Here is a 25,570-nt window from a genome sequence, read left to right as displayed (position 1 = left end):
AAATAAAACATTTGAAAACGGACCATTTTCCACATTTCTGAAGCATGACGTAATGGGGGGGGGTTATCTCTTTTGTCGAAAATCAGCTGTTTTTGCTTGAACATTAAATGCCTCCAAATAGTATTTAATTCACTTCCCGAGCCCCTGGAAGCATGAAAATCACTTTAAACATGCTAATTTTAGCTCTAACACTGATGATCCACCTACAAATGTGAACTGACGTTCAAAAATAAAACATTTGAAAACGGACCATTTTCCACATTTCTGAAGCATGACGTAATGGGGGGGTGTTATCTCTTTTGTCAAAAATCAGCCGTTTTTGCTTGAACATTAAATGCCTCCAAATGGTATTTAATTAACTTCCCGGGGTGAAGAAACCCTTTTTGAGAACTCAGAGTGAGTAAATTGGCCATTTTCATGCACTATTAACCATTCCATAAATCTTGTGTTTAGGGCCCCTGGAAGCATGAAAATCACTTTAAACATGCTAATTTTAGCTCTAACACTGATGATCCACCTACAAATGTGAACTGACATTCAAAAATAAAACATTTGAAAACGGACCATTTTCCACATTTCTGAAGCATGACGTAATGGGGGGGTGTTATCTCTTTTGTCGAAAATCAGCCGTTTTTGCTTGAACATTAAATGCCTCCAAATAGTATTTAATTCACTTCCCGAGCCCCTGGAAGCATGAAAATCACTTTAAGCATGCTAATTTTAGCTCTAACACTGATGATCCACCTACAAATGTGAACTGACGTTCAAAAAAAAAACATTTGAAAACGGACCATTTTCCACATTTCTGAAGCATGACGTAATGGGGGGGTGTTATCTCTTTTGTCGAAAATCAGCCGTTTTTGCTCGAACATTAAATGCCTCCAAATGGTATTTAATTAACTTCCCGGGGTGAAGAAACCCTTTTTGAGAACTCAGAGTGAGTAAATTGGCCATTTTCATGCACTTTTAACCATTCCATAAATCTTGTGTTTAGGGAATCTGGAAGTATGAAAATCACTTTAAACATGCTAATTTTAGCTCTAACACTGACGATCCACCTACAAATGTGAACTGACGTTCAAAAATAAAACATTTGAAAACGGACCATTTTCCACATTTCTGAAGCATGACGTAATGGGGGGGTGTTATCTCTTTTGTCGAAAATCAGCCGTTTTTGCTCGAACATTAAATGCCTCCAAATAGTATTTAATTCACTTCCCGAGCACCTGGAAGCATGAAAATCACTTTAAACATGCTAATTTTAGCTCTAACACTGATGATCCACCTACAAATGTGAACTGATGTTCAAAAATAAAACATTTGAAAACGGACCATTTTCCACATTTCTGAAGCATGACGTAATGGGGGGGTGTTATCTCTTTTGTCGAAAATCAGCCGTTTTTGCTCGAACATTAAATGCCTCCAAATGGTATTTAATTAACTTCCCGGGGTGAAGAAACCCTTTTTGAGAACTCAGAGTGAGTAAATTGGCCATTTTCATGCACTTTTAACCATTCCATAAATCTTGTGTTTAGGGCCCCTGGAAGCATGAAAATCACTTTAAACATGCTAATTTTAGCTCTAACACTGATGATCCACCTACAAATGTGAACTGACGTTCAAAAATAAAACATTTGAAAACGGACCATTTTCCACATTTCTGAAGCATGACGTAATGGGGGGGTGTTATCTCTTTTGTCGAAAATCAGCTGATTTTGCTTGAACATTAAATGCCTCCTAATAGTATTTAATTCACTTCCCGAGCCCCTGGAAGCATGAAAATCACTTTAAACATGCTAATTTTAGCTCTAACACTGATGATCCACCTACAAATGTGAACTGACGTTCAAAAATAAAACATTTGAAAACGGACCATTTTCCACATTTCTGAAGCATGACGTAATGGGGGGGTGTTATCTCTTTTGTCAAAAATCAGCCGTTTTTGCTTGAACATTAAATGCCTTCAAATGGTATTTAATTAACTTCCCGGGGTGAAGAAACCCTTTTTGAGAACTCAGAGTGAGTAAATTGGCCATTTTCATGCACTTTTAACCATTCCATAAATCTTGTGTTTAGGGCCCCTGGAAGCATGAAAATCACTTTAAACATGCTAATTTTAGCTCTAACACTGATGATCCACCTACAAATGTGAACTGACGTTCAAAAATAAAACATTTGAAAACGGACCATTTTCCACATTTTTGAAGCATGACGTAATGGGGGGGTGTTATCGCTTTTGTCGAAAATCAGCCGTTTTTGCTCGAACATTAAATGCCTCCAAATGGTATTTAATTAACTTCCCGGGGTGAAGAAACCCTTTTTGAGAACTTAGAGTGAGTAAATTGGCCATTTTCATGCACTTTTAACCATTCCATAAATCTTGTGTTTAGGGCCCCTAGAAGCATGAAAATCACTTTAAACATGCTAATTTTAGCTCTAACACTGATGATCCACCTACAAATGTGAACTGACGTTCAAAAATAAAACATTTGAAAACGGACCATTTTCCACATTTCTGAAGCATGACGTAATGGGGGGGTGTTATCTCTTTTGTCGAAAATCAGCCGTTTTTGCTTGAACATTAAATGCCTCCAAATGGTATTTAATTAACTTCCCGGGGTGAAGAAACCCTTTTTGAGAACTCAGAGTGAGTAAATTGGCCATTTTCATGCACTAATAACCATTCCATAAATCTTGTGTTTAGGGCCCCTGGAAGCATGAAAATCACTTTAAACATGCTAATTTTAGCTCTAACACTGATGATCCACCTACAAATGTGAACTGACGTTCAAAAATAAAACATTTGAAAATGGACCATTTTCCACATTTCTGAAGCATGACGTAATGGGGGGGTGTTATCTCTTTTGTCGAAAATCAGCCGTTTTTGCTCGAACATTAAATGCCTCCAAATGGTATTTAATTACCTTCCCGGGCTGAAGAAACCCTTTTTGAGAACTCGGAGTGAGTAAATTGGCCATTTTCATGCACTTTCAACCATTCCATAAATCTTGTGTTTAGGGCCTCTGGAAGCAAGAAAATCACTTTAAACATGCTAATTTTAGCTCTAACACTGATGATCCACCTACAAATGTGAACTGACGTTCAAACATAAAACATTTGAAAACGGACCATTTTCCACATTTCTGAAGCATGACGTAATGGGGGGGGTGTTATCTCTTTTGTCGAAAATCAGCCGTTTTTGCTTGAACATTAAATGCCTCCAAATAGTATTTAATTCACTTCCCGAGCCCCTGAAAGCATGAAAATCACTTTAAACATGCGAATTTTAGCTCTAACACTGATGATCCACCTACAAATGTGAACTGACGTTCAAAAATAAAACATTTGAAAACGGACCATTTTCCACATTTCTGAAGCATGACGTAATGGGGGGGTGTTATCTCTTTTGTCGAAAATCAGCTGTTTTTGCTTGAACATTAAATGCCTCCAAATAGTATTTAATTCACTTCCCGAGCCCCTGGAAGCATGAAAATCACTTTAAACATGCTAATTTTAGCTCTAACACTGATGATCCACCTACAAATGTGAACTGACGTTCAAAAATAAAACATTTGAAAACGGACCATTTTCCACATTTCTGAAGCATGACGTAATGGGGGGGTGTTATCTCTTTTGTCAAAAATCAGCCGTTTTTGCTTGAACATTAAATGCCTCCAAATGGTATTTAATTAACTTCCCGGGGTGAAGAAACCCTTTTTGAGAACTCAGAGTGAGTAAATTGGCCATTTTCATGCACTTTTAACCATTCCATAAATCTTGTGTTTAGGGCCCCTGGAAGCATGAAAATCACTTTAAACATGCTAATTTTAGCTCTAACACTGATGATCCACCTACAAATGTGAACTGACGTTCAAAAATAAAACATTTGAAAACGGACCATTTTCCACATTTCTGAAGCATGACGTAATGGGGGGGTGTTATCTCTTTTGTCGAAAATCAGCTGTTTTTGCTCGAACATTAAATGCCTCCAAATGGTATTTAATTAACTTCCCGGGGTGAAGAAACCCTTTTTGAGAACTGGGAGTGAGTAAATTGGCCATTTTCATGCACTTTTAACCATTCCATAAATCTTGTGTTTAGGGAATCTGGAAGTATGAAAATCACTTTAAACATGCTAATTTTAGCTCTAACACTGACGATCCACCTACAAATGTGAACTGACGTTCAAAAATAAAACATTTGAAAACGGACCATTTTCCACATTTCTGAAGCATGACGTAATGGGGGGGTGTTATCTCTTTTGTCGAAAATCAGCCGTTTTTGCTCGAACATTAAATGCCTCCAAATAGTATTTAATTCACTTCCCGAGCACCTGGAAGCATGAAAATCACTTTAAACATGCTAATTTTAGCTCTAACACTGATGATCCACCTACAAATGTGAACTGACGTTCAAAAATAAAACATTTGAAAACGGACCATTTTCCACATTTCTGAAGCATGACGTAATGGGGGGGTGTTATCTCTTTTGTCGAAAATCAGCCGTTTTTGCTCGAACATTAAATGCCTCCAAATGGTATTTAATTAACTTCCCGGGGTGAAGAAACCCTTTTTGAGAACTCAGAGTGAGTAAATTGGCCATTTTCATGCACTTTTAACCATTCCATAAATCTTGTGTTTAGGGCCCCTGGAAGCATGAAAATCACTTTAAACATGCTAATTTTAGCTCTAACACTGATGATCCACCTACAACTGTGAACTGACGTTCAAAAATAAAACATTTGAAAACGGACCATTTTCCACATTTCTGAAGCATGACGTAATGGGGGGGGGTTATCTCTTTTGTCGAAAATCAGCTGTTTTTGCTTGAACATTAAATGCCTCCAAATAGTATTTAATTCACTTCCCGAGCCCCTGGAAGCATGAAAATCACTTTAAACATGCTAATTTTAGCTCTAACACTGATGATCCACCTACAAATGTGAACTGACGTTCAAAAATAAAACATTTGAAAACGGACCATTTTCCACATTTCTGAAGCATGACGTAATGGGGGGGTGTTATCTCTTTTGTCAAAAATCAGCCGTTTTTGCTTGAACATTAAATGCCTCCAAATGGTATTTAATTAACTTCCCGGGGTGAAGAAACCCTTTTTGAGAACTCAGAGTGAGTAAATTGGCCATTTTCATGCACTATTAACCATTCCATAAATCTTGTGTTTAGGGCCCCTGGAAGCATGAAAATCACTTTAAACATGCTAATTTTAGCTCTAACACTGATGATCCACCTACAAATGTGAACTGACATTCAAAAATAAAACATTTGAAAACGGACCATTTTCCACATTTCTGAAGCATGACGTAATGGGGGGGTGTTATCTCTTTTGTCGAAAATCAGCCGTTTTTGCTTGAACATTAAATGCCTCCAAATAGTATTTAATTCACTTCCCGAGCCCCTGGAAGCATGAAAATCACTTTAAGCATGCTAATTTTAGCTCTAACACTGATGATCCACCTACAAATGTGAACTGACGTTCAAAAATAAAACATTTGAAAACGGACCATTTTCCACATTTCTGAAGCATGACGTAATGGGGGGGTGTTATCTCTTTTGTCGAAAATCAGCCGTTTTTGCTCGAACATTAAATGCCTCCAAATGGTATTTAATTAACTTCCCGGGGTGAAGAAACCCTTTTTGAGAACTTGGAGTGAGTAAATTGGCCATTTTCATGCACTTTTAACCATTCCATAAATCTTGTGTTTAGGGCCCCTGGAAGCATGAAAATCACTTTAAACATGCTAATGTTAGCTCTAACACTGATGATCCACCTACAAATGTGAACTGACGTTCAAAAATAAAACATTTGAAAATGGACCATTTTCCACATTTCTGAAGCATGACGTAATGGGGGGGTGTTATCTCTTTTGTCGAAAATCTGCCGTTTTTGCTCGAACATTAAATGCCTCCAAATGGTATTTAATTAACTTCCCGGGGTGAAGAAACCCTTTTTGAGAACTCAGAGTGAGTAAATTGGCCATTTTCATGCACTTTTAACCATTCCATAAATCTTGTGTTTAGGGCCCCTGGAAGCATGAAAATCACTTTAAACATGCTAATTTTAGCTCTAACACTGATGATCCACCTACAACTGTGAACTGACGTTCAAAAATAAAACATTTGAAAACGGACCATTTTCCACATTTCTGAAGCATGACGTAATGGGGGGGTGTTATCTCTTTTGTCGAAAATCAGCTGTTTTTGCTTGAACATTAAATGCCTCCAAATGGTATTTAATTAACTTCCCGGGGTGAAGAAACCCTTTTTGAGAACTCAGAGTGAGTAAATTGGCCATTTTCATGCACTTTTAACCATTCCATAAATCTTGTGTTTAGGGCCCCTGGAAGCATGAAAATCACTTTAAACATGCTAATTTTAGCTCTAACACTGATGATCCACCTACAACTGTGAACTGACGTTCAAAAATAAAACATTTGAAAACGGACCATTTTCCACATTTCTGAAGCATGACGTAATGGGGGGGTGTTATCTCTTTTGTCGAAAATCAGCTGTTTTTGCTTGAACATTAAATGCCTCCAAATAGTATTTAATTCACTTCCCGAGCCCCTGGAAGCATGAAAATCACTTTAAACATGCTAATTTTAACTCTAACACTGATGATCCACCTACAAATGTGAACTGACGTTCAAAAATAAAACATTTGAAAACGGACCATTTTCCACATTTCTGAAGCATGACGTAATGGGGGGGTGTATCTCTTTTGTCAAAAATCTGCCGTTTTTGCTTGAACATTAAATGCCTCCAAATGGTATTTAATTAACTTCCCGGGGTGAAGAAACCCTTTTTGAGAACTCAGAGTGAGTAAATTGGCCATTTTCATGCACTAATAACCATTCCATAAATCTTGTGTTTAGGGCCCCTGGAAGCATGAAAATCACTTTAAATATGCTAATTTTAGCTCTAACACTGATGATCCACCTACAAATGTGAACTGACGTTCAAAAATGAAACATTTGAAAATGGACCATTTTCCACATTTCTGAAGAATGACGTAATGGGGGGGTGTTATCTCTTTTGTCGAAAATCAGCCGTTTTTGCTCGAACATTAAATGCCTCCAAATGGTATTTAATTACCTTCCCGGGGTGAAGAAACCCTTTTTGAGAACTCGGAGTGAGTAAATTGGCCATTTTCATGCACTTTTAACCATTCCACAAATCTTGTGTTTAGGGCCTCTGGAAGCAAGAAAATCACTTTAAACATGCTAATTTTAGCTCTAACACTGATGATCCACCTACAAATGTGAACTGACGTTCAAACATAAAACATTTGAAAACGGACCATTTTCCACATTTCTGAAGCATGACGTAATGGGGGGGTGTTATCTCTTTTGTAGAAAATCAGCTGTTTTTGCTCGAACATTAAATGCCTCCAAATGGTATTTAATTAACTTCCCGGGGTGAAGAAACCCTTTTTGAGAACTCGGAGTGAGTAAATTGGCCATTTTCATGCACTTTTAACCATTCCATAAATCTTGTGTTTAGGGCCTCTGGAAGCATGAAAATCACTTTAAACATGCTAATTTTAGCTCTAACACTGATGATCCACCTACAAATGTGAACTGACGTTCAAAAATAAAACATTTGAAACGGACCATTTTCCACATTTCTGAAGCATGACGTAATGGGGGGTGTTATCTCTTTTGTCGAAAATCAGCTGTTTTTGCTTGAACATTAAATGCCTCCAAATAGTATTTAATTCACTTCCCGAGCCCCTGGAAGCATGAAAATCACTTTAAACATGCCAATTTTAGCTCTAACACTGATGATCCACCTACAAATGTGAACTGACGTTCAAAAATAAAACATTTGAAAACGGACCATTTTCCACATTTCTGAAGCATGACGTAATGGGGGGGTGTTATCTCTTTTGTCAAAAATCAGCCGTTTTTGCTTGAACATTAAATGCCTCCAAATGGTATTTAATTAACTTCCCGGGGTGAAGAAACCCTTTTTGAGAACTAAGAGTGAGTAAATTGGCCATGTTCATGCACTTTTAACCAATTCCATAAATCTTGTGTTTAGGCCCCCTGGAAGCATGAAAATCACTTTAAACATGCTAATTTTAGCTCTAACACTGATGATCCACCGACAAATGTGAACTGACGTTCAAAAATAAAACATTTGAAAACGGACCATTTTCCACATTTCTGAAGCATGACGTAATGGGGGGGGTGTTATCTCTTTTGTCGAAAATCAGCCGTTTTTACTTGAACATTAAATGCCTCCAAATAGTATTTAATTCACTTCCCGAGCCCCTGGAAGCATGAAAATCACTTTAAACATGCTAATTTTAGCTCTAACACTGATGATCCACCTACAAATGTGAACTGACGTTCAAAAATAAAACATTTGAAAACGGACCATTTTCCACATTTCTGAAGCATGACGTAATGGGGGGGTGTTATCTCTTTTGTCGAAAATCAGCCGTTTTTGCTCGAACATTAAATGCCTCCAAATGGTATTTAATTAACTTCCCGGGGTGAAGAAACCCTTTTTGAGAACTCGGAGTGAGTAAATTGGCCATTTTCATGCACTTTTAACCATTCCATAAATCTTGTGTTTAGGGCCTCTGGAAGCATGAAAATCACTTTAAACATGCTAATTTTAGCTCTAACACTGATGATCCACCTACAAATGTGAACTGACGTTCAAAAATAAAACATTTGAAAACGGACCATTTTCCACATTTCTGAAGCATGACGTAATGGGGGGTGTTATCTCTTTTGTCGAAAATGAGCCGGTTTTGCTCAAACATTAAATGCCTCCAAATGGTATTTAATTAACTTCCCGGGGTGAAGAAACCCTTTTTGAGAACTCAGAGTGAGTAAATTGGCCATTTTCATGCACTTTTAACCTTTCCATAAATCTTGTGTTTAGGGCCCCTGGAAGCATGAAAATCACTTTAAACATGCTAATTTTAGCTCTAACACTGATGATCCACCTACAACTGTGAACTGACGTTCAAAAATAAAACATTTGAAAACGGACCATTTTCCACATTTCTGAAGCATGACGTAATGGGGGGGTGTTATCTCTTTTGTCGAAAATCAGCTGTTTTTGCTTGAACATTAAATGCCTCCAAATAGTATTTAATTCACTTCCCGAGCCCCTGGAAGCATGAAAATCACTTTAAACATGCTAATTTTAGCTCTAACACTGATGATCCACCTATAAATGTGAACTGACGTTCAAAAATAAAACATTTGAAAACGGACCATTTTCCACATTTCTGAAGCATGACGTAATGGGGGGTGTTATCTCTTTTGTCAAAAATCAGCCGTTTTTGCTTGAACATTAAATGCCTCCAAATGGTATTTAATTAACTTCCCGGGGTGAAGAAACCCTTTTTGAGAACTCAGAGTGAGTAAATTGGCCATTTTCATGCACTTTTAACCAATTCCATAAATCTTGTGTTTAGGGCCCCTGGAAGCATGAAAATCACTTTAAACATGCTAATTTTAGCTCTAACACTGATGATCCACCTACAAATGTGAACTGACGTTCAAAAATAAAACATTTGAAAACGGACCATTTTCCACATTTCTGAAGCATGACGTAATGGGGGGGGTGTTATCTCTTTTGTCGAAAATCAGCCGTTTTTGCTTGAACATTAAATGCCTCCAAATAGTATTTAATTCACTTCCCGAGCCCCTGAAAGCATGAAAATCACTTTAAACATGCGAATTTTAGCTCTAACACTGATGATCCACCTACAAATGTGAACTGACGTTCAAAAATAAAACATTTGAAAACGGACCATTTTCCACATTTCTGAAGCATGACGTAATGGGGGGGTGTTATCTCTTTTGTCGAAAATCAGCTGTTTTTGCTTGAACATTAAATGCCTCCAAATAGTATTTAATTCACTTCCCGAGCCCCTGGAAGCATGAAAATCACTTTAAACATGCTAATTTTAGCTCTAACACTGATGATCCACCTACAAATGTGAACTGACGTTCAAAAATAAAACATTTGAAAACGGACCATTTTCCACATTTCTGAAGCATGACGTAATGGGGGGTGTTATCTCTTTTGTCAAAAATCAGCCGTTTTTGCTCGAACATTAAATGCCTCCAAATGGTATTTAATTAACTTCCCGGGGTGAAGAAACCCTTTTTGAGAACTCAGAGTGAGTAAATTGGCCATTTTCATGCACTTTTAACCATTCCATAAATCTTGTGTTTAGGGCCCCTGGAAGCATGAAAATCACTTTAAACATGCTAATTTTAGCTCTAACACTGATGATCCACCTACAAATGTGAACTGACGTTCAAAAATAAAACATTTGAAAACGGACCATTTTCCACATTTCTGAAGCATGACGTAATGGGGGGGTGTTATCTCTTTTGTCGAAAATCAGCTGTTTTTGGTCGAACATTAAATGCCTCCAAATGGTATTTAATTAACTTCCCGGGGTGAAGAAACCCTTTTTGAGAACTGGGAGTGAGTAAATTGGCCATTTTCATGCACTTTTAACCATTCCATAAATCTTGTGTTTAGGGAATCTGGAAGTATGAAAATCACTTTAAACATGCTAATTTTAGCTCTAACACTGACGATCCACCTACAAATGTGAACTGACGTTCAAAAATAAAACATTTGAAAACGGACCATTTTCCATATTTCTGAAGCATGACTTAATGGGGGGGGTGTTATCTCTTTTGTCGAAAATCAGCCGTTTTTGCTCGAACATTAAATGCCTCCAAATAGTATTTAATTCACTTCCCGAGCACCTGGAAGCATGAAAATCACTTTAAACATGCTAATTTTAGCTCTAACACTGATGATCCACCTACAAATGTGAACTGATGTTCAAAAATAAAACATTTGAAAACGGACCATTTTCCACATTTCTGAAGCATGACGTAATGGGGGGGTGTTATCTCTTTTGTCGAAAATCAGCCGTTTTTGCTCGAACATTAAATGCCTCCAAATGGTATTTAATTAACTTCCCGGGGTGAAGAAACCCTTTTTGAGAACTCAGAGTGAGTAAATTGGCCATTTTCATGCACTTTTAACCATTCCATAAATCTTGTGTTTAGGGCCCCTGGAAGCATGAAAATCACTTTAAACATGCTAATTTTAGCTCTAACACTGATGATCCACCTACAAATGTGAACTGACGTTCAAAAATAAAACATTTGAAAACGGACCATTTTCCACATTTCTGAAGCATGACGTAATGGGGGGGTGTTATCTCTTTTGTCGAAAATCAGCTGATTTTGCTTGAACATTAAATGCCTCCTAATAGTATTTAATTCACTTCCCGAGCCCCTGGAAGCATGAAAATCACTTTAAACATGCTAATTTTAGCTCTAACACTGATGATCCACCTACAAATGTGAACTGACGTTCAAAAATAAAACATTTGAAAACGGACCATTTTCCACATTTCTGAAGCATGACGTAATGGGGGGGTGTTATCTCTTTTGTCAAAAATCAGCCGTTTTTGCTTGAACATTAAATGCCTTCAAATGGTATTTAATTAACTTCCCGGGGTGAAGAAACCCTTTTTGAGAACTCAGAGTGAGTAAATTGGCCATTTTCATGCACTTTTAACCATTCCATAAATCTTGTGTTTAGGGCCCCTGGAAGCATGAAAATCACTTTAAACATGCTAATTTTAGCTCTAACACTGATGATCCACCTACAAATGTGAACTGACGTTCAAAAATAAAACATTTGAAAACGGACCATTTTCCACATTTTTGAAGCATGACGTAATGGGGGGGTGTTATCGCTTTTGTCGAAAATCAGCCGTTTTTGCTCGAACATTAAATGCCTCCAAATGGTATTTAATTAACTTCCCGGGGTGAAGAAACCCTTTTTGAGAACTTAGAGTGAGTAAATTGGCCATTTTCATGCACTTTTAACCATTCCATAAATCTTGTGTTTAGGGCCCCTAGAAGCATGAAAATCACTTTAAACATGCTAATTTTAGGTCTAACACTGATGATCCACCTACAAATGTGAACTGACGTTCAAAAATAAAACATTTGAAAACGGACCATTTTCCACATTTCTGAAGCATGACGTAATGGGGGGGTGTTATCTCTTTTGTCGAAAATCAGCCGTTTTTGCTTGAACATTAAATGCCTCCAAATGGTATTTAATTAACTTCCCGGGGTGAAGAAACCCTTTTTGAGAACTCAGAGTGAGTAAATTGGCCATTTTCATGCACTAATAACCATTCCATAAATCTTGTGTTTAGGGCACTGGAAGCATGAAAATCACTTTAAACATGCTAATTTTAGCTCTAACACTGATGATCCACCTACAAATGTGAACTGACGTTCAAAAATAAAACATTTGAAAATGGACCATTTTCCACATTTCTGAAGCATGACGTAATGGGGGGGTGTTATCTCTTTTGTCGAAAATCAGCCGTTTTTGCTCGAACATTAAATGCCTCCAAATGGTATTTAATTACCTTCCCGGGCTGAAGAAACCCTTTTTGAGAACTCGGAGTGAGTAAATTGGCCATTTTCATGCACTTTCAACCATTCCATAAATCTTGTGTTTAGGGCCTCTGGAAGCAAGAAAATCACTTTAAACATGCTAATTTTAGCTCTAACACTGATTATCCACCTACAAATGTGAACTGACGTTCAAACATAAAACATTTGAAAACGGACCATTTTCCACATTTCTGAAGCATGACGTAATGGGGGGGGTGTTATCTCTTTTGTCGAAAATCAGCCGTTTTTGCTTGAACATTAAATGCCTCCAAATAGTATTTAATTCACTTCCCGAGCCCCTGAAAGCATGAAAATCACTTTAAACATGCGAATTTTAGCTCTAACACTGATGATCCACCTACAAATGTGAACTGACGTTCAAAAATAAAACATTTGAAAACGGACCATTTTCCACATTTCTGAAGCATGATGTAATGGGGGGGTGTTATCTCTTTTGTCGAAAATCAGCTGTTTTTGCTTGAACATTAAATGCCTCCAAATAGTATTTAATTCACTTCCCGAGCCCCTGGAAGCATGAAAATCACTTTAAACATGCTAATTTTAGCTCTAACACTGATGATCCACCTACAAATGTGAACTGACGTTCAAAAATAAAACATTTGAAAACGGACCATTTTCCACATTTCTGAAGCATGACGTAATGGGGGGGTGTTATCTCTTTTGTCAAAAATCAGCCGTTTTTGCTCGAACATTAAATGCCTCCAAATGGTATTTAATTAACTTCCCGGGGTGAAGAAACCCTTTTTGAGAACTCAGAGTGAGTAAATTGGCCATTTTCATGCACTTTTAACCATTCCATAAATCTTGTGTTTAGGGCCCCTGGAAGCATGAAAATCACTTTAAACATGCTAATTTTAGCTCTAACACTGATGATCCACCTACAAATGTGAACTGACGTTCAAAAATAAAACATTTGAAAACGGACCATTTTCCACATTTCTGAAGCATGACGTAATGGGGGGGTGTTATCTCTTTTGTCGAAAATCAGCTGTTTTTGCTCGAACATTAAATGCCTCCAAATGGTATTTAATTAACTTCCCGGGGTGAAGAAACCCTTTTTGAGAACTGGGAGTGAGTAAATTGGCCATTTTCATGCACTTTTAACCATTCCATAAATCTAGTGTTTAGGGAATCTGGAAGTATGAAAATCACTTTAAACATGCTAATTTTAGCTCTAACACTGACGATCCACCTACAAATGTGAACTGACGTTCAAAAATAAAACATTTGAAAACGGACCATTTTCCACATTTCTGAAGCATGACGTAATGGGGGGGTGTTATCTCTTTTGTCGAAAATCAGCCCTTTTTGCTCGAACATTAAATGCCTCCAAATAGTATTTAATTCACTTCCCGAGCACCTGGAAGCATGAAAATCACTTTAAACATGCTAATTTTAGCTCTAACACTGATGATCCACCTACAAATGTGAACTGATGTTCAAAAATAAAACATTTGAAAACGGACCATTTTCCACATTTCTGAAGCATGACGTAATGGGGGGGTGTTATCTCTTTTGTCGAAAATCAGCCGTTTTTGCTCGAACATTAAATGCCTCCAAATGGTATTTAATTAACTTCCCGGGGTGAAGAAACCCTTTTTGAGAACTCAGAGTGAGTAAATTGGCCATTTTCATGCACTTTTAACCATTCCATAAATCTTGTGTTTAGGGCCCCTGGAAGCATGAAAATCACTTTAAACATGCTAATTTTAGCTCTAACACTGATGATCCACCTACAAATGTGAACTGACGTTCAAAAATAAAACATTTGAAAACGGACCATTTTCCACATTTCTGAAGCATGACGTAATGGGGGGGTGTTATCTCTTTTGTCGAAAATCAGCTGATTTTGCTTGAACATTAAATGCCTCCTAATAGTATTTAATTCACTTCCCGAGCCCCTGGAAGCATGAAAATCACTTTAAACATGCTAATTTTAGCTCTAACACTGATGATCCACCTACAAATGTGAACTGACGTTCAAAAATAAAACATTTGAAAACGGACCATTTTCCACATTTCTGAAGCATGACGTAATGGGGGGGTGTTATCTCTTTTGTCAAAAATCAGCCGTTTTTGCTTGAACATTAAATGCCTTCAAATGGTATTTAATTAACTTCCCGGGGTGAAGAAACCCTTTTTGAGAACTCAGAGTGAGTAAATTGGCCATTTTCATGCACTTTTAACCATTCCATAAATCTTGTGTTTAGGGCCCCTGGAAGCATGAAAATCACTTTAAACATGCTAATTTTAGCTCTAACACTGATGATCCACCTACAAATGTGAACTGACGTTCAAAAATAAAACATTTGAAAACGGACCATTTTCCACATTTTTGAAGCATGACGTAATGGGGGGGTGTTATCGCTTTTGTCGAAAATCAGCCGTTTTTGCTCGAACATTAAATGCCTCCAAATGGTATTTAATTAACTTCCCGGGGTGAAGAAACCCTTTTTGAGAACTTAGAGTGAGTAAATTGGCCATTTTCATGCACTTTTAACCATTCCATAAATCTTGTGTTTAGGGCCCCTAGAAGCATGAAAATCACTTTAAACATGCTAATTTTAGCTTTAACACTGATGATCCACCTACAAATGTGAACTGACGTTCAAAAATAAAACATTTGAAAACGGACCATTTTCCACATTTCTGAAGCATGACGTAATGGGGGGGTGTTATCTCTTTTGTCGAAAATCAGCCGTTTTTGCTTGAACATTAAATGCCTCCAAATGGTATTTAATTAACTTCCCGGGGTGAAGAAACCCTTTTTGAGAACTCAGAGTGAGTAAATTGGCCATTTTCATGCACTAATAACCATTCCATAAATCTTGTGTTTAGGGCCCCTGGAAGCATGAAAATCACTTTAAACATGCTAATTTTAGCTCTAACACTGATGATCCACCTACAAATGTGAACTGACGTTCAAAAATAAAACATTTGAAAATGGACCATTTTCCACATTTCTGAAGCATGACGTAATGGGGGGGGTGTTATCTCTTTTGTCGAAAATCAGCCGTTTTTGCTCGAACATTAAATGCCTCCAAATGGTATTTAATTACCTTCCCGGGCTGAAGAAACCCTTTTTGAGAACTCGGAGTGAGTAAATTGGCCATTTTCATGCACTTTCAACCATTCCATAAATCTTGTGTTTAGGGCCTCTGGAAGCAAGAAAATCACTTTAAACATGCTAATTTTAGCTCTAACACTGATGATCCACCTACAAATGTGAACTGACGTTCAAACATAAAACATTTGAAAACGGACCATTTTCCACATTTCTGAAGCATGACGTAATGGGGGGGGTGTTATCTCTTTTGTCGAAAATCAGCCGTTTTTGCTTGAACATTAAATGCCTCCAAATAGTATTTAATTCACTTCCCGAGCCCCTGAAAGCATGAAAATCACTTTAAACATGCGAATTTTAGCTCTAACACTGATGATCCACCTACAAATGTGAACTGACGTTCAAAAATAAAACATTTGAAAACGGACCATTTTCCACATTTCTGAAGCATGACGTAATGGGGGGGTGTTATCTCTTTTGTCGAAAATCAGCTGTTTTTGCTTGAACATTAAATGCCTCCAAATAGTATTTAATTCACTTCCCGAGCCCCTGGAAGCATGAAAATCACTTTAAACATGCTAATTTTAGCTCTAACACTGATGATCCACCTACAAATGTGAACTGACGTTCAAAAATAAAACATTTGAAAACGGACCATTTTCCACATTTCTGAAGCATGACGTAATGGGGGGGTGTTATCTCTTTTGTCAAAAATCAGCCGTTTTTGCTTGAACATTAAATGCCTCCAAATGGTATTTAATTAACTTCCCGGGGTGAAGAAACCCTTTTTGAGAACTCAGAGTGAGTAAATTGGCCATTTTCATGCACTTTTAACCATTCCATAAATCTTGTGTTTAGGGCCCCTGGAAGCATGAAAATCACTTTAAACATGCTAATTTTAGCTCTAACACTGATGATCCACCTACAAATGTGAACTGACGTTCAAAAATAAAACATTTGAAAACGGACCATTTTCCACATTTCTGAAGCATGACGTAATGGGGGGGTGTTATCTCTTTTGTCGAAAATCAGCTGTTTTTGCTCGAACATTAAATGCCTCCAAATGGTATTTAATTAACTTCCCGGGGTGAAGAAACCCTTTTTGAGAACTGGGAGTGAGTAAATTGGCCATTTTCATGCACTTTTAACCATTCCATAAATCTTGTGTTTAGGGAATCTGGAAGTATGAAAATCACTTTAAACATGCTAATTTTAGCTCTAACACTGACGATCCACCTACAAATGTGAACTGACGTTCAAAAATAAAACATTTGAAAACGGACCATTTTCCACATTTCTGAAGCATGACGTAATGGGGGGGTGTTATCTCTTTTGTCGAAAATCAGCCGTTTTTGCTCGAACATTAAATGCCTCCAAATAGTATTTAATTCACTTCCCGAGCACCTGGAAGCATGAAAATCACTTTAAACATGCTAATTTTAGCTCTAACACTGATGATCCACCTACAAATGTGAACTGACGTTCAAAAATAAAACATTTGAAAACGGACCATTTTCCACATTTCTGAAGCATGACGTAATGGGGGGGTGTTATCTCTTTTGTCGAAAATCAGCCGTTTTTGCTCGAACATTAAATGCCTCCAAATGGTATTTAATTAACTTCCCGGGGTGAAGAAACCCTTTTTGAGAACTCAGAGTGAGTAAATTGGCCATTTTCATGCACTTTTAACCATTCCATAAATCTTGTGTTTAGGGCCCCTGGAAGCATGAAAATCACTTTAAACATGCTAATTTTAGCTCTAACACTGATGATCCACCTACAAATGTGAACTGACGTTCAAAAATAAAACATTTGAAAACGGACCATTTTCCACATTTCTGAAGCATGACGTAATGGGGGGGTGTTATCTCTTTTGTCGAAAATCAGCTGTTTTTGCTTGAACATTAAATGCCTCCAAATAGTATTTAATTCACTTCCCGAGCCCCTGGAAGCATGAAAATCACTTTAAACATGCTAATTTTAGCTCTAACACTGATGATCCACCTACAAATGTGAACTGACGTTCAAAAATAAAACATTTGAAAACGGACCATTTTCCACATTTCTGAAGCATGAAGTAATGGGGGGGTGTTATCTCTTTTGTCAAAAATCAGCCGTTTTTGCTCGAACATTAAATGCCTCCAAATGGTATTTAATTAACTTCCCGGGGTGAAGAAACCCTTTTTGAGAACTCAGAGTGAGTAAATTGGCCATTTTCATGCACTTTTAACCATTCCATAAATCTTGTGTTTAGGGCCCCTGGAAGCATGAAAATCACTTTAAACATGCTAATTTTAGCTCTAACACTGATGATCCACCTACAAATGTGAACTGACGTTCAAAAATAAAACATTTGAAAACGGACCATTTTCCACATTTCTGAAGCATGACGTAATGGGGGGGGTGTTATCTCTTTTGTCGAAAATCAGCTGTTTTTGCTCGAACATTAAATGCCTCCAAATGGTATTTAATTAACTTCCCGGGGTGAAGAAACCCTTTTTGAGAACTGGGAGTGAGTAAATTGGCCATTTTCATGCACTTTTAACCATTCCATAAATCTTGTGTTTAGGGAATCTGGAAGTATGAAAATCACTTTAAACATGCTAATTTTAGCTCTAACACTGACGATCCACCTACAAATGTGAACTGACGTTCAAAAATAAAACATTTGAAAACGGACCATTTTCCACATTTCTGAAGCATGACGTAATGGGGGGGTGTTATCTCTTTTGTCGAAAATCAGCCGTTTTTGCTCGAACATTAAATGCCTCCAAATAGTATTTAATTCACTTCCCGAGCACCTGGAAGCATGAAAATCACTTTAAACATGCTAATTTTAGCTCTAACACTGATGATCCACCTACAAATGTGAACTGATGTTCAAAAATAAAACATTTGAAAACGGACCATTTTCCACATTTCTGAAGCATGACGTAATGGGGGGGTGTTATCTCTTTTGTCGAAAATCAGCCGTTTTTGCTCGAACATTAAATGCCTCCAAATGGTATTTAATTAACTTCCCGGGGTGAAGAAACCCTTTTTGAGAACTCAGAGTGAGTAAATTGGCCATTTTCATGCACTTTTAACCATTCCATAAATCTTGTGTTTAGGGCCCCTGGAAGCATGAAAATCACTTTAAACATGCTAATTTTAGCTCTAACACTGATGATCCACCTACAAATGTGAACTGACGTTCAAAAATAAAACATTTGAAAACGGACCATTTTCCACATTTCTGAAGCATGACGTAATGGGGGGGTGTTATCTCTTTTGTCGAAAATCAGCTGATTTTGCTTGAACATTAAATGCCTCCTAATAGTATTTAATTCACTTCCCGAGCCCCTGGAAGCATGAAAATCACTTTAAACATGCTAATTTTAGCTCTAACACTGATGATCCACCTACAAATGTGAACTGACGTTCAAAAATAAAACATTTGAAAACGGACCATTTTCCACATTTCTGAAGCATGACGTAATGGGGGGGTGTTATCTCTTTTGTCAAAAATCAGCCGTTTTTGCTTGAACATTAAATGCCTTCAAATGGTATTTAATTAACTTCCCGGGGTGAAGAAACCCTTTTTGAGAACTCAGAGTGAGTAAATTGGCCATTTTCATGCACTTTTAACCATTCCATAAATCTTGTGTTTAGGGCCCCTGGAAGCATGAAAATCACTTTAAACATGCTAATTTTAGCTCTAACACTGATGATCCACCTACAAATGTGAACTGACGTTCAAAAATAAAACATTTGAAAACGGACCATTTTCCACATTTTTGAAGCATGACGTAATGGGGGGGTGTTATCGCTTTTGTCGAAAATCAGCCGTTTTTGCTCGAACATTAAATGCCTCCAAATGGTATTTAATTAACTTCCCGGGGTGAAGAAACCCTTTTTGAGAACTTAGAGTGAGTAAATTGGCCATTTTCATGCACTTTTAACCATTCCATAAATCTTGTGTTTAGGGCCCCTAGAAGCATGAAAATCACTTTAAACATGCTAATTTTAGCTCTAACACTGATGATCCACCTACAAATGTGAACTGACGTTCAAAAATAAAACATTTGAAAACGGACCATTTTCCACATTTCTGAAGCATGACGTAATGGGGGGGTGTTATCTCTTTTGTCGAAAATCAGCCGTTTTTGCTTGAACATTAAATGCCTCCAAATGGTATTTAATTAACTTCCCGGGGTGAAGAAACCCTTTTTGAGAACTCAGAGTGAGTAAATTGGCCATTTTCATGCACTAATAACCATTCCATAAATCTTGTGTTTAGGGCACTGGAAGCATGAAAATCACTTTAAACATGCTAATTTTAGCTCTAACACTGATGATCCACCTACAAATGTGAACTGACGTTCAAAAATAAAACATTTGAAAATGGACCATTTTCCACATTTCTGAAGCATGACGTAATGGGGGGGTGTTATCTCTTTTGTCGAAAATCAGCCGTTTTTGCTCGAACATTAAATGCCTCCAAATGGTATTTAATTACCTTCCCGGGCTGAAGAAACCCTTTTTGAGAACTCGGAGTGAGTAAATTGGCCATTTTCATGCACTTTCAACCATTCCATAAATCTTGTGTTTAGGGCCTCTGGAAGCAAGAAAATCACTTTAAACATGCTAATTTTAGCTCTAACACTGATGATCCACCTACAAATGTGAACTGACGTTCAAACATAAAACATTTGAAAACGGACCATTTTCCACATTTCTGAAGCATGACGTAATGGGGGGGGGTGTTATCTCTTTTGTCGAAAATCAGCCGTTTTTGCTTGAACATTAAATGCCTCCAAATAGTATTTAATTCACTTCCCGAGCCCCTGAAAGCATGAAAATCACTTTAAACATGCGAATTTTAGCTCTAACACTGATGATCCACCTACAAATGTGAACTGACGTTCAAAAAAAAAACATTTGAAAACGGACCATTTTCCACATTTCTGAAGCATGACGTAATGGGGGGGTGTTATCTCTTTTGTCGAAAATCAGCCGTTTTTGCTCGAACATTAAATGCCTCCAAATGGTATTTAATTAACTTCCCGGGGTGAAGAAACCCTTTTTGAGAACTCAGAGTGAGTAAATTGGCCATTTTCATGCACTTTTAACCATTCCATAAATCTTGTGTTTAGGGAATCTGGAAGTATGAAAATCACTTTAAACATGCTAATTTTAGCTCTAACACTGACGATCCACCTACAAATGTGAACTGACGTTCAAAAATAAAACATTTGAAAACGGACCATTTTCCACATTTCTGAAGCATGACGTAATGGGGGGGTGTTATCTCTTTTGTCGAAAATCAGCCGTTTTTGCTCGAACATTAAATGCCTCCAAATAGTATTTAATTCACTTCCCGAGCACCTGGAAGCATGAAAATCACTTTAAACATGCTCATTTTAGCTCTAACACTGATGATCCACCTACAAATGTGAACTGATGTTCAAAAATAAAACATTTGAAAACGGACCATTTTCCACATTTCTGAAGCATGACGTAATGGGGGGGTGTTATCTCTTTTGTCGAAAATCAGCCGTTTTTGCTCGAACATTAAATGCCTCCAAATGGTATTTAATTAACTTCCCGGGGTGAAGAAACCCTTTTTGAGAACTCAGAGTGAGTAAATTGGCCATTTTCATGCACTTTTAACCATTCCATAAATCTTGTGTTTAGGGCCCCTGGAAGCATGAAAATCACTTTAAACATGCTAATTTTAGCTCTAACACTGATGATCCACCTACAAATGTGAACTGACGTTCAAAAATAAAACATTTGAAAACGGACCATTTTCCACATTTCTGAAGCATGACGTAATGGGGGGGTGTTATCTCTTTTGTCGAAAATCAGCTGATTTTGCTTGAACATTAAATGCCTCCTAATAGTATTTAATTCACTTCCCGAGCCCCTGGAAGCATGAAAATCACTTTAAACATGCTAATTTTAGCTCTAACACTGATGATCCACCTACAAATGTGAACTGACGTTCAAAAATAAAACATTTGAAAACGGACCATTTTCCACATTTCTGAAGCATGACGTAATGGGGGGGTGTTATCTCTTTTGTCAAAAATCAGCCGTTTTTGCTTGAACATTAAATGCCTTCAAATGGTATTTAATTAACTTCCCGGGGTGAAGAAACCCTTTTTGAGAACTCAGAGTGAGTAAATTGGCCATTTTCATGCACTTTTAACCATTCCATAAATCTTGTGTTTAGGGCCCCTGGAAGCATGAAAATCACTTTAAACATGCTAATTTTAGCTCTAACACTGATGATCCACCTACAAATGTGAACTGACGTTCAAAAATAAAACATTTGAAAACGGACCATTTTCCACATTTTTGAAGCATGACGTAATGGGGGGGTGTTATCGCTTTTGTCGAAAATCAGCCGTTTTTGCTCGAACATTAAATGCCTCCAAATGGTATTTAATTAACTTCCCGGGGTGAAGAAACCCTTTTTGAGAACTTAGAGTGAGTAAATTGGCCATTTTCATGCACTTTTAACCATTCCATAAATCTTGTGTTTAGGGCCCCTAGAAGCATGAAAATCACTTTAAACATGCTAATTTTAGCTCTAACACTGATGATCCACCTACAAATGTGAACTGACGTTCAAAAATAAAACATTTGAAAACGGACCATTTTCCACATTTCTGAAGCATGACGTAATGGGGGGGTGTTATCTCTTTTGTCGAAAATCAGCCGTTTTTGCTTGAACATTAAATGCCTCCAAATGGTATTTAATTAACTTCCCGGGGTGAAGAAACCCTTTTTGAGAACTCAGAGTGAGTAAATTGGCCATTTTCATGCACTAATAACCATTCCATAAATCTTGTGTTTAGGGCCCCTGGAAGCATGAAAATCACTTTCACATGCTAATTTTAGCTCTAACACTGATGATCCACCTACAAATGTGAACTGACGTTCAAAAATAAAACATTTGAAAATGGACCATTTTCCACATTTCTGAAGCATGACGTAATGGGGGGGTGTTATCTCTTTTGTCGAAAATCAGCCGTTTTTGCTCGAACATTAAATGCCTCCAAATGGTATTTAATTACCTTCCCGGGCTGAAGAAACCCTTTTTGAGAACTCGGAGTGAGTAAATTGGCCATTTTCATGCACTTTCAACCATTCCATAAATCTTGTGTTTAGGGCCTCTGGAAGCAAGAAAATCACTTTAAACATGCTAATTTTAGCTCTAACACTGATGATCCACCTACAAATGTGAACTGACGTTCAAACATAAAACATTTGAAAACGGACCATTTTCCACATTTCTGAAGCATGACGTAATGGGGGGGGTGTTATCTCTTTTGTCGAAAATCAGCCGTTTTTGCTTGAACATTAAATGCCTCCAAATAGTATTTAATTCACTTCCCGAGCCCCTGAAAGCATGAAAATCACTTTAAACATGCGAATTTTAGCTCTAACACTGATGATCCACCTACAAATGTGAACTGACGTTCAAAAATAAAACATTTGAAAACGGACCATTTTCCACATTTCTGAAGCATGACGTAATGGGGGGGTGTTATCTCTTTTGTCGAAAATCAGCTGTTTTTGCTTGAACATTAAATGCCTCCAAATAGTATTTAATTCACTTCCCGAGCCCCTGGAAGCATGAAAATCACTTTAAACATGCTAATTTTAGCTCTAACACTGATGATCCACCTACAAATGTGAACTGACGTTCAAAAATAAAACATTTGAAAACGGACCATTTTCCACATTTCTGAAGCATGACGTAATGGGGGGGTGTTATCTCTTTTGTCAAAAATCAGCCGTTTTTGCTTGAACATTAAATGCCTCCAAATGGTATTTAATTAACTTCCCGGGGTGAAGAAACCCTTTTTGAGAACTCAGAGTGAGTAAATTGGCCATTTTCATGCACTTTTAACCATTCCATAAATCTTGTGTTTAGGGCCTCTGGAGGCATGAAAATCACTTTAAACATGCTAATTTTAGCTCTAACACTGATGATCCACCTACAAATGTGAACTGACGTTCAAAAATAAAACATTTGAAAACGGACCATTTTCCACATTTCTGAAGCATGACGTAATGGGGGGGTGTTATCTCTTTTGTCGAAAATCAGCTGATTTTGCTTGAACATTAAATGCCTCCTAATAGTATTTAATTCACTTCCCGAGCCCCTGGAAGCATGAAAATCACTTTAAACATGCTAATTTTAGCTCTAACACTGATGATCCACCTACAAATGTGAACTGACGTTCAAAAATAAAACATTTGAAAACGGACCATTTTCCACATTTCTGAAGCATGACGTAATGGGGGGGTGTTATCTCTTTTGTCAAAAATCAGCCGTTTTTGCTTGAACATTAAATGCCTTCAAATGGTATTTAATTAACTTCCCGGGGTGAAGAAACCCTTTTTGAGAACTCAGAGTGAGTAAATTGGCCATTTTCATGCACTTTTAACCATTCCATAAATCTTGTGTTTAGGGCCCCTGGAAGCATGAAAATCACTTTAAACATGCTAATTTTAGCTCTAACACTGATGATCCACCTACAAATGTGAACTGACGTTCAAAAATAAAACATTTGAAAACGGACCATTTTCCACATTTTTGAAGCATGACGTAATGGGGGGGTGTTATCGCTTTTGTCGAAAATCAGCCGTTTTTGCTCGAACATTAAATGCCTCCAAATGGTATTTAATTAACTTCCCGGGGTGAAGAAACCCTTTTTGAGAACTTAGAGTGAGTAAATTGGCCATTTTCATGCACTTTTAACCATTCCATAAATCTTGTGTTTAGGGCCCCTAGAAGCATGAAAATCACTTTAAACATGCTAATTTTAGCTCTAACACTGATGATCCACCTACAAATGTGAACTGACGTTCAAAAATAAAACATTTGAAAACGGACCATTTTCCACATTTCTGAAGCATGACGTAATGGGGGGGTGTTATCTCTTTTGTCGAAAATCAGCCGTTTTTGCTTGAACATTAAATGCCTCCAAATGGTATTTAATTAACTTCCCGGGGTGAAGAAACCCTTTTTGAGAACTCAGAGTGAGTAAATTGGCCATTTTCATGCACTAATAACCATTCCATAAATCTTGTGTTTAGGGCACTGGAAGCATGAAAATCACTTTAAACATGCTAATTTTAGCTCTAACACTGATGATCCACCTACAAATGTGAACTGACGTTCAAAAATAAAACATTTGAAAATGGACCATTTTCCACATTTCTGAAGCATGACGTAATGGGGGGGTGTTATCTCTTTTGTCGAAAATCAGCCGTTTTTGCTCGAACATTAAATGCCTCCAAATGGTATTTAATTACCTTCCCGGGCTGAAGAAACCCTTTTTGAGAACTCGGAGTGAGTAAATTGGCCATTTTCATGCACTTTCAACCATTCCATAAATCTTGTGTTTAGGGCCTCTGGAAGCAAGAAAATCACTTTAAACATGCTAATTTTAGCTCTAACACTGATGATCCACCTACAAATGTGAACTGACGTTCAAACATAAAACATTTGAAAACGGACCATTTTCCACATTTCTGAAGCATGACGTAATGGGGGGGGGTGTTATCTCTTTTGTCGAAAATCAGCCGTTTTTGCTTGAACATTAAATGCCTCCAAATAGTATTTAATTCACTTCCCGAGCCCCTGAAAGCATGAAAATCACTTTAAACATGCGAATTTTAGCTCTAACACTGATGATCCACCTACAAATGTGAACTGACGTTCAAAAAAAAAACATTTGAAAACGGACCATTTTCCACATTTCTGAAGCATGACGTAATGGGGGGGTGTTATCTCTTTTGTCGAAAATCAGCCGTTTTTGCTCGAACATTAAATGCCTCCAAATGGTATTTAATTAACTTCCCGGGGTGAAGAAACCCTTTTTGAGAACTCAGAGTGAGTAAATTGGCCATTTTCATGCACTTTTAACCATTCCATAAATCTTGTGTTTAGGGAATCTGGAAGTATGAAAATCACTTTAAACATGCTA

This window comes from Lissotriton vulgaris, chromosome 8 (assembly GCF_964263255.1).
Source record: "Lissotriton vulgaris chromosome 8, aLisVul1.2, whole genome shotgun sequence".
Classification (NCBI taxonomy): domain Eukaryota; kingdom Metazoa; phylum Chordata; class Amphibia; order Caudata; family Salamandridae; genus Lissotriton; species Lissotriton vulgaris.
Note: the sequence above shows the minus strand (reverse complement) of the source record.